Raw genomic sequence first — 7,539 nt, forward strand, 5'->3', positions numbered from 1 at the left:
TGAAAAACCTCCCTCCTTTAGTGAACAGGTGCAGTGCAGCCTCTTACTAATGACAAAATACATCCTAGTCAGAAAGATGAGACTATCAAAATCACAGTCTTAAGCAGTGGGAGTGAAACCCAGTAACATACCGAGTCCTGTGTTTTCTTGGAGGCATTTAATTTTAGGGGCCAAGTTTAACATTCTGGATTTTCTCAAGGTGGGATGAAAAAATGGGGGTAAGAACAGTGAGAAGTAGGAGTCAAACCTGCAGAAATGGACTTTTCCGCTGTTCCCCATGTGTTGTATTTCTTCCCAAACAACACCGAGACCAGAGCAGGCCCACTCAAGGCCCCTATTCTGTGAGGGCATTTCCAATCCAGGACCCATAGCCATCAACAATGGAACTGAGTTATAGATTTTTTGCTTTAGGGGGAAAAAAAGGTTTGAGAAACAAATATACACACAAGATTTGCACAGAGAGAGACAGAGAGAGAGAGCTCATGCTTAACCTTGTTAACTGTTAACTAGGACTGTTAGCTAGGTAGTCCTGTTAACTAGGACTGTTAACTGTTTTTTTTTTTTAACTGTTAACAGGACTACCCGAAGACCGTGTTACCCGAGACAACTGATTTGATAATGACAAATCAGTTCTAGTCATTCATTAAAAGTAGGTCCTTGAGGACTAATATTGTCCTAATCTGACTGAGTACTATACGTATTTTCAGGCAATAAGATGGCATTTCTTTATTGAAAAAGCATCCTGTAATCTAGACATTCCACTGACATAAGCTGGTCTTTTTCATCATGTTTAATGGAGAGGTTGTACCGCATTTATATGCAGTTACAACATCGCATTTATTTCTAGCTCTGGATCTTTCTTCCTTTTCTCTTTGTTGTAAACATTCCTAGCAGAATTAATGTGACATTTCTTAGTGATAGTTCAGGCTATCCTCATTTTGTTGTTGTTTTTGTAATGCTGCCTCCAAATGACTGGGATTGGAAGCTGGAAAGGCTCTCGTTTTCTTTAATGCACACATAGGCCTCTGACTCAGGGCTTCTTGAGGACCTTCTGCTCAACCTCCAAAAATGTTTGCATTTATTCACCTTCACCTTGGCTCCTGACTAGGCAAGTAAACTCTGAGCACAGATGGCTGCCCCATGTTATTATCTGAACCAGAGTTGAAGCTTTTGTGTGTCAGCTGCACTGATTTTGAAATACCCTATTATTTGTGCAATATACCTTGGAATTATGGTTTATAATTTCATGAAAGCCTAACATATCTGAATGTTTACAAGTTCTATCCCTTGGGGAAATATATAGTGTTCATTTCTTTTGTTTAGTCTATTTAAAGTAGGACTAGATACAAAGCAGGAGTGATTGACAAATTAATGCTCTCAGCTCCTACTCAAAAGTACTTGAATTATTAGTACAAAAAGCATGTTACAAACTGTAATAATTTTAACTCCATTTCATTGCTAAAAGCTAATAATAATGAAAACAAATGAAAATAGTAATGCAATCTAACGCTAGCCAGAATGGAAGCAGTCACAGCATTGGGACTCTGTGATCAGCTCATTAGTTCCATTAAAGCTCAGGAATCGGGGAGTCTGTTCATTTATTTTGGATTCAGTTCTGGGGGCGAGGGGAGGGAGGGAAGAGAGAAAAGAATGGTCCTATGCAGCAGAAATAAAAGCCAGCCTTCCTCCTTTGGGCCTTCTTCCCTCTGCAGCCCAGGGACTGTGTTTCCAGAGTGACAGCTATGCTCCCACAGCAGAGGAGAAGCAGCAGAGGGGCTAATGGGTGGTACCAGTGAGTGAGAAGTCACTGCTGATTGCAATTAGGACAAAGGAGTCTGGAAGGCTCAAGTCCCACCTGCGGACTGTCTCAGCCGTCTCAGGGGAGGGGAAGAGCTAGGCATACTACAGAAAACCAGAGGACCAGCCCCTGAGCAGAGAATGCCAATTATCAGGAAACTTTGTGTATTCATCAGGGTTCTCCACAAAAACAAAACCAATAGAAGACAGAAGTATTATACATGTGAAGTTTACTTAAATTTATTGTAAGAAATTATATATACATATATGTATATACTAATATTTGGATAAGGAATTGGCTTATGCAATTTTGAGGCTGATCCTGAGGTCTGCAGTTGGCAAGCTGGGGACCCTGGAAAGCCGATGGTGTGGTTCCAATCTGACTCCGAAGGCCTGAGGACCAGGAGAGCCAATGGTAAGTTCCAGCCTGAGGGGAAGAAGAAGACCAATGTTCCACTCAGGGAGTCAGGCAGAAGTTCCCTCTTACTTGGCCTTTTTGTTCTATTCCGGCCTTCAATGGATAGGATGAGGCCCACCCAGATTAGGGGGTGCAATCTGGTTAACTCAGTCTCTGATTCAAATGTTCCTCTCTTCCAGAAACACCCTCACACACACATACCCAGAATAATGTTTGACCAAATGTCTGGGCACCCCATGGCCTAGTCAAGTTGACTTATAAAATTAACTATCACACTCAGGATTTCCTAATCTGAATTTTGCCTGGTCAGTATATGAGTTATTATCTATCAATGCAAAGCAAGTTGCTCTGTGTGGTTCTTCTGGTCTGAGTTGTTAGGCTGAGCTTACTCCTGCAACCGCAGTCAGGTAAGGTAGGTTGTCTAGATGATCTAGAATGACTTTGTTCATACATCTCAGGGGATCAACTGACTGTCAGTTGGGGAGAATGAACCATGTGCCTCTCATGATCCAGCAGGCTAGCCAGGACATCTTTCCTTTACTGTAACTTTGGCCAAAGCAAGTCATATGGACAAGCCTCAAGTCAGTGTGGCAGGGAACTAACCAAGGGTGTGAATACAGAGAAGAGTTAACAAGTTGAAGGCCATTGCTGTAACAATTTTCTAGTCAATTTCCTGGTCCGCCTAGGGAGGTGCTCTCTCACCCTGGTGTGGAGGGGCAGATGTGAACAGACAAACAATGTGTTCTGTCTGGTGTTTCTTCCCAGTCTCCTGTGTGGATTCCTGGCCCTAGCCTAGCCTTTAAATGCTGGTATTCCTTAAGGTTCTGTCCTTGGCTCCCTGTAATAAGGATCGCAATATCCTGTATATTCAACCAGGAAACTCTGGAATATCCGAGCAGACTACTAGAGTACAGTTTGCAGGTGAGCCCCAAAGAGCCCCAGTTTGTAGTGGAGGCCTTGAAATATTATGTAGCCCAGTCTCTTGAAGAACATCTTTTAAATTCCCTGACAGAATGAAAGGATCGAAGATGTCTTAGGGAGTTCTAAAAGGAGCTGAGTTTATGTAGAGGTTAGCTCATCCAAGCCCAGAAGCACAGGCCTGTCTCTGGGCATAGGTGGATCCTGCCCTGGAAAATCTCCTACAAGAAAGGCAGCCTGAGTGACATGGATAGAAAATCCTTGTGGCTGCTGAAGGAGCTGGGGCCATCTCATACTTGGGGGAAAAGATGGGGGCTCAAGGACCAGGGATTTTTGGTGTCTTGCTAAGTATGCCAGGAGGTGGCTTGGAGGCAGAAACCCCATGATTACACCCATGCTTGGGGGTGTGGAACACCTGTGGAGGGGAGCGGAAATCAGACTGACTCTGCTTTTTGGAGATGATGATGAAGGGTGTCTTCCCAAGATGTGGAGCATTTAGGCCAAGACATTCCAGGAACCCTGCCTTAGCCTATGGAACCTTGGGGCCCCAGAGCCCTGGTACAGCCCGGTAGCTCAATGTGGCTGAGTGAGCCTCCAGGTTCTGCATAGATGTGGAGTCAAAATCCACACCCAACGAGCAGCAGCCAGGATGAGCACAGGGCTGCCTACAGTTCCTTCCTTGTGTTGCTTCTACCTTCAGAATTAAAATATGTGCAGAAATGCAAGTTTATTGTTATCAATCCCACCTCAGGAAACTTGACAAATGCATTTGCATGCAGATAATTAAGAGACAAAGTCAACTGAACAAAGCTTTGTCACTGAAATAATGGTTTCCTACCGTTAAGTTTATGCCTCAGCGAAGTCAAGGTATATTAGTCTGTTTTCTCATGGCTATAAAGAACTACGAAAGGCCAGGCGTGGTGGCTCATGCCTGTAATCCCAGCACTTTGGGAGGCCAAGGTGGGCGAATCACCTGAGGTTGGGAGTTGGAGACCAGCCTGACCAACATGGAGAAACCCCATCTCTACTAAAAATACAAAACTAGCCGGGCGTGATGCACGTGCCTGTAATCCCAGCTACTAGGGAGGCTGAGGCAGGAGAATCGTTTGAACCTGGGAGGCGGAGGTTTCGGTGAGCTGAGGTCGTGCCATTGCACTCCAGCCTGGGCAACAAAAGCGAAACTCCGTCCCAAAAAAAAAAAAAAAAAAAAAAAAAACTACATGGTGGTTGGGCATGGTGGCTCATGCCTGTAATCCCAGCGCTTTGGGAAGCTGAGGTGGGTGGATCACTTGAGGTCAGGAGTTCAAAATCAGCCTGGCCAACATGGTGAAACCCCATCTCTACTAAAAATACAAAAAAATTAGCCAGGTGTGGTGGCAAATGCCTATAATCCCATCTACTTGGGAAGCTGAGGCAGGAGAATCGCTTGACCCTGGAAGGCGGACGTTGCAGTCAACCTAGATTATGCCACTGAACTCCAGCCTGGTCAACAGAACTAGACTCTGTCTCAAAAAAAAAAAAAAAAAAAAAAAAAAAAAAAAAAAAAGAGAACTACCTGAGACTGGGTAATTTAGAAAGAAAATAGATTTAAGTTAATTGACTCACAGTTCCACAGGCTGTACAGGAAGCATGGCTGGGGAGGCCTCAGGAAACTTACTGTGGAAAGCAAAGGGAAAGCAAACTCGTCTTACATGGTGGGAGCAGGAGGAAGAAAGAGAGCAAGGGGGAAGTGCTGCACACTTTCAAACAACCAGATCTTGTGAGAATTCACTCACTATCACGAGAACAGCAAGGGGGAAATCCACGCCCATGATCCAGTCACCTCCCACCAGTTCCCTCTTCCAGTATTGGGATTACAATCCAACATGAGATTTGCATGGGGACACAGAGCCAAACCATATCACAAGGTGTTTTCTCCCAAAGCATAACTCCCTATGCCTTTGACAACTGTCTGTGACATCCTCCTTCATCCCCTTGCCCCTCGTTACCTAGCCATGATAAGAGCAGAGCCAATGTCTGGGGACCCTCAGTAGGAATGAAAATTCTCTTTGCTCAAGAAGACTGGATTGGGACCAGAACTCTGGGGTTCCCACATGAACTTTTCTGCTCCTGCTCTGTGGGGGTTGCCTTGGAAAAATACCCTTCCTTATGCTGCTTTTATTTCCCCCCTCTAACATGAAAAGAAAATACAACATCTGACCCTGATTCCTTAGTTGAATGGAATGCATCTAATGGCATTCGGATAACTTAGGCTATTAGCAGATCAACCCATAATGTGGTCATTGGGTTTCATTTCCACTCCATACATGTTATACTTCTGACTGCAAATACATGAATGAGCTCATAGAATGAGTTAAAGTTGATTTTAAGGGCATTAGAATTGGACATCAATTAAGACAACTAAAGAAGTTTGGGTCATGCATGCCCTATCATGCTTTTTATTCCCGTTCTTATGTTTCAGTAAGGAGTTAAGTAAGCATATTATCTCTGGTGCAAAGGTCAGAAATAGCCCCTGTCTTAGCCAAGAGTGCCGAAAGTGAGGGTGGAGTTCCTTCTCTTTGTTAAGCAAGTGTGAACCTTTCACTAGAGAAGTGTAAACCATGCTCCCCTAGAGCAGATGCACATCTGGTCATGCATTAAGCAAGGTGGCCTGGTGGGCCGGCTGGAAGGATGCACTAATAGGAGGCAGGAGGCCCTCAGTCCAGAGGCGCTCTGTTCATCAGAAGGGTCGTGATGGCTATGTTGGGGAGAACTCTAGCGAGGAAAGTTAGTGGCTTCTTGGATAGGATAGGTGGGAGGAATAGCATCAAGATTCCAAATTCATCCGTTCCAAATACTTTGTTTCCTAACTGTCCTTTTGTTTTACTGGGTAGAATTTCATTATTATCAGTCATAAGGAAGATGAAAACCCCAGTTTCTGCTCTGATGTTTTTGTGACGTTTAAAGTAGAACCTGACAGCAGGCATGAGAAGGGAAGACACAGTGCTGGGAGCTGAGACCTGGGTTCTAGTTCCTGCTCTACTCGGACTCCCTGCATAAAACCATTTGAACTAGTGCTTAACAAGGAGGGCGCAACTGATGGTTTCTAAAATACCTCCCAGTTTCACATTTGATTGTCCTGATAGTATTAAAGATGGTCATCTAGCAGAAATGTGTTATTGATCCCATGTTTGAAATATCCCTTTAGACTGGTATCAAAATGTAGTTTTCCTCCAGTTTACATTTCTCTTTAGATTTGTCAGGTATATGATTAATCACTGAGAAAGGAGCTGTAATTCCTAAAAGCTGATTACTAGAAAGGAACTCATTCTTTCCGGAGAAAGAGGTATTGGATATTTCTCTTTAATTTCTTAATTCTCTCTCACTTTTTCTTAATTTGAGTGGAAGAGGGAAAATGAAAATTAGTGACTCAGGTTGGAACTAATTTATATATTGCAAAGCTTAATTTATTAACATTAATTTTGGAGAGCAGAGATTGTTAGTGCTGTGTTTTTGAACACTAAGCTTCACTGGGTTAGTATTTAGAATAATTGTATTTTGAAAAAGACATTTTTGGGGAGATTCCACGTCTGTCAAATATTAGCATAACTGAGATTTATTCTTTAGGTTTTTATTTTGTGGCAGAAAGGATGGGATAATAAGATCATAAGTAAGTTTGGGGTTTTGAGGATTTAAAGAATTATTTATGTACTCTTAAAGTAGCTTCTTCTATATAACAGAAAGAGATATGTGCTCTGGAGGGAGAAGAAATACGCAAAGAAATATCTCAACTAAAACTGAGGGGTAAGTTTGAAGAGAATCAGAGTGTTCTATATAGTAAAATGGGGAGTGAGGATGCCCTTAAGAGGTAAAGAAGAGAGAAGAGAGGGAGATACAGAGGAAGGGGGAGAAAGGAGCGAGGAACAACAGAGCTACACACCAGCCTATTAAGAAAATGATTTCTAGTAACTAATTATAATGTGTTAGCTTTGCCGGAATGTAAATCTATTTCCATTACCCCAAAACCTTTCCTAAAGTCTCCCGTGCACACACCCACTTTCAGTAAGTGGGATTTGGTGCGGGGAGGGGTGGGGTGGCGGCTGCCATTACTGTTTGTGGGGAAACTTCTTTCTCTCTGGTTTAGTTTCCAAGTGGTAGGGTGGCAAGGGACACTCTTGCCCTGAATTGGCCTCTAGTCACTCTGATCTCCCTTTCCGCCCCTCCCCCCGCACCCCAATTTAGGAGAGAAAGCAGGTTTGTAGCTTAAACTCTTCCCCCTTCTTTTTGGAAGCTGTCTCAGCAGAGAACCTGTGCCTGGGTGGCCCTGGCAGTGAAGGCGGGGGCGGCAGCTTTCTAGCGCCCCTTGTGGCTGGGTGGGGGTCTGCCCAATCCTGGTGGTCTGCCCAATCCTGGTGGTCAACATCAAG

General features: G+C 43.7%; 1 long non-coding RNA gene across 2 annotated transcripts; it reads right to left on the reverse strand.

Moving 5' to 3' along the window:
• Positions 1-2,031: 2,031 nt before the first annotated feature.
• On the reverse strand, positions 2,032-7,539 carry LOC139356855 (uncharacterized). 2 transcript variants are annotated; one of them, XR_011609323.1, is made up of 3 exons: positions 7,421-7,539; positions 4,739-4,789; positions 2,032-2,224 (listed from the first exon to the last, which is right to left on the reverse strand). It is a non-coding gene; the product is annotated as an uncharacterized lncRNA (long non-coding RNA). The 2 variants fall into 2 exon arrangements; XR_011609322.1 differs by lacking the exon at positions 7,421-7,539 and adding an exon at positions 7,223-7,333.

The sequence above is a fragment of the Macaca nemestrina genome, chromosome 1, assembly GCF_043159975.1.
Source record: "Macaca nemestrina isolate mMacNem1 chromosome 1, mMacNem.hap1, whole genome shotgun sequence".
Classification (NCBI taxonomy): domain Eukaryota; kingdom Metazoa; phylum Chordata; class Mammalia; order Primates; family Cercopithecidae; genus Macaca; species Macaca nemestrina.